Source organism: Lissotriton helveticus, chromosome 5_1, assembly GCF_964261635.1.
Source record: "Lissotriton helveticus chromosome 5_1, aLisHel1.1, whole genome shotgun sequence".
Classification (NCBI taxonomy): domain Eukaryota; kingdom Metazoa; phylum Chordata; class Amphibia; order Caudata; family Salamandridae; genus Lissotriton; species Lissotriton helveticus.
Window position 1 is genome coordinate 355,396,185 of NC_136065.1, and position 3,738 is coordinate 355,399,922.

The window sequence follows — 3,738 nt, forward strand, 5'->3', positions numbered from 1 at the left end:
CCCAGGGGTATACAGAAAGCCCTAGCATCTATAGTCAGGCATTAAAGAGACAACTAGATGACTGTGCTTTACCACCAGGTACAGTATTACTGCAATATGTGGATGATTTACTGTTAACAGCTGAAACAAATGAAATTTGTAAGCAAGCTACGCATGCTATTCTAACTTTTCTTGCTTCGCATGGACACAAGGTTTCGCCAGCTAAGCTACAGTACTGTCAACAGGAGGTAACCTACCTAGGTCATCTCCTGTCGAAAGGTGGGAGGAGATTATCATCTGACAGAATACAAACAGTGCAGAACATTCCCAGACCTAGAACACAAAAAGATGTGCGTGCATTTCTTGGAATGGTCTCCTTTTGTAGGCAATGGGTACCAAATTTCTCTTATCTGGCCAAGCCATTACTGTCCTTGACTCACAAAGATGTGGAAGATCCTGTTCCTTGGGATCAAGAGCATCAAGATAGCTTTGTGGCTTTGAAAACTGCTTTATGCAATGCACCTGCTTTGGGCACACCAGATTACACTAAGAACTTTGCATTGTTCGTACATGAGAAAGAAGGATGCGCAATGGCTATACTAACCCAGAAAAATGGAGAGAAGAATAGACCATGTGCCTATTTTTCCTCAACATTGGATCCGGCTGCTGCAGTAAGACAGGCAGACTCTATTGTACTTGGACATCCAGTTGTGGTTTACGTACCTCATTCAGTAGACATACTGCTGAACAAAACCAAAACTCAACATTTAACTAATGCCAGGTTGACTCAGTATGAGCTAATACTAATGGCCACTAACGTGACCTTGCAGAGGTGTAACACCATAAATCCAGCTACTCTGATGCCTCTCCCTTTGGAGCAGGATGAAGTACAACATGATTGCGTGATTGTTACTGAAACTGAAACAAAAGGTCGAGTAGATTTGGCAGACACACCTATGCAAAATGTCGATGGAACACTATTTGTGGATGGCTCTTGTTTAAAAAGACCAGATGGAACTACCTCTGCAGCCTATGCAATCACAACAAATAAGACAGTTGTTGAAACATGTAAAATAGAACAGATGTCTGCTCAGGCAGCCGAGTTGATCGCCTTAACTAGAGCATGTGAGCTCTCAGAGAAGTTAGCCGTAAACATTTACACCGACAGCCAATACGCCTGGGGGGTGGCACATAACTTCGGCCGGTTATGGGCCGAAAGAGGGTACATCACATCTGGAGGTGCAAAAATACAGCATGGCACCTTGATTACCAGACTGCTAAATGCTCTTGCATTACCGACTAAATTGGCTATCATGAAGTGTAGTGCACACAAGAAAATTACAGACCATGTAGGTCAGGGAAACGCTTTTGCCGATGAAACAGCAAAACACACTGCATTGAGTGAGTACACCTTAACATATGTAGTGTCACGATCTAAAGAAGAAGAGACAAATATTGATCCATATAAAGAGATAAAAGACATTCAAGACTTTGCAAGTGAAGATGAAAAGAAGCAGTGGGTTAAGGAAGGATATTATTTTGACACACATTTTGGGGCTTGGATGCACACACTTGGTGATTTGAAAAAGTGGGTCCTGCCCGACAGTTTTCTCCTACCCATGCTTCACATGGTTCATGGTCCGGCACACTTGGGGGCTGATGGAATGACAAATACCATTGAAAAGATATGGGTCAACAAAAACATTAGGAAGACAGCTGTAAAATTATCCAAGAACTGTATGACCTGTGCTCTCCATAATGTAGGAAAAGGGATACAAGTACCACCGGGTCATTTTAGATTGCCAGAATACCCCTTTGAATGCCTTCAGATGGATTACATAGAAATGCCCCCTGCCAATGGCAAGAGATATGTTTTGGTTGTTATATGTAGTTTCAGTAATTGGGTGGAGGCATTCCCTTTGAAAGACAACACCGCATTAAGCACGGCCAAGATGTTGCTGAAAGAGTACTTCTCACGCTACGGCTTGGCCAGAAGCCTCTGGTCTGATAACGGGGTACATTTTTCGAATAAAATAATGGATCTAGTATGTCAAGGATTAGGGGTGCAACAAAAGTTCCATTCAGTGTATCACCCAAAAGCGGCAGGGCTTGTGGAGCGCTGCAACGCTACATTGAAAAATAAACTGCAAAAAATATGTGCATCAAGCACTCTCAGTTGGGTAGATGCTTTGCCTTTAGCCTTGTTCTCCATGAGGACAACTGTTACAGCCAAAAACAGACTCTCTCCATATGAGCTCGTTATGGGGAAACCAGCAAATGTATATGGGTTTGCCTCTCCACCAAAGTTGCAAGAATTGACGCATTCTGCTTTATTGGATTATTGTAAAGAACTAACTTCTGCCCTGTCTACCATTCGCCAACAGGTCAGAGACACTTGGTCCCCGCCTCTGGAAGGAGAAGTGCATGATATCAGGCCCGGGGACTGGGTCCTGACCAAGAACTTTGTGAGGAAGAACAGCCTACAGCCCAGGTGGAAAGGGCCAGCGCAAGTTTTGTTAGTCACACAGACGGCGGTTCGATGTGACGGACACAAAAACTGGATTCATCTTTCTAACGTGAAGAGAGCACCACCATTCTGGCCAGAGCTGCCCCCGGAAGAGGACCGTTCTGACCGAAGGACTGGTGACTGCACTCCTGCACGCATCGATGATCAACCAGCTGCATCAGGATACAATCTACGCCCAAGGAAATTGAAGAGTGCTTAGGACGGAGCAAGCACCAACTGCCGCACTGAATAGTGCCAACTTTAAAGGACTAACTTGTGCAGTGAGGTTAGTAGAATAAGGACACTGCCAACTCTGATCTGCAAAGAGAAGACAGGATCGCCTCCGAAGCCCAGCGACCCATAGGGGAAGAGGGTGTGAGGTCGAATTTGTGTTATTTCCACCAATTGCAAGGTCTGTAACAGTGAGGCCTATAACGAACACTGTTGAACTGCCGCACTTGTGAGATTGTATATTTCAAAATACGGAATATTTCGAATGGTATATTTGTTTGGAAGAACAACAAGACACCTTCCTTTACTAGAGATGGAGGATACATATTCTACCCTTAAATTGAACAAGAAGGGGCGTTGGTACTCCAAACTATGCATATTTTGTATGTTGTTTTGCATAATGTCTTTGGTCATTGGTTTACTATATCTTCTAGAGATCTACCATCCTATTGCAAAAACAGCCCCGCTTCCATCAGAGCTTCCCTCTGACTTTGTCCCCTCAGTTACAGTACCACCGGAGGATATGGATCACAGAGAGGAGATGCGTCACAATTCTTTCCTTACCTTACTTCATCAGACCCACCAAGTCATTGATAAAAATAATTGTTGGATCTGTATGCAATTCCCAGCTTATGTAGATGAAGGTATACCCCTTCTCCAAGTACCCCTGCCATTTGAGGCGTCCTGTTATGCATTACACATTGCAATGCTGAAAGTTGAGTTAATAAGAGTTTTCAGTAGCTTAGTAACTCCCCGTTCTACCACTAGAACATCAACTGCCTCCTTGTATACCCATTATGACAAAGACATTCTCCAGGCAGGGAATTGCTCTGAAGTTATTTTGCCCAATGCAACATTCCCCTTTTCAAATATATTCACCCCACTGTCTTTGATAAAAAATGATAGCGCACCTCCGCTCCAGAGGGACACAAGACAGGTACCATTTTTGAAAATGAGGCAGCGTAGTGTACTTGGGAGTATATGTATCAGGAGTAACGGTACCACTGACATGGGGAATAGTA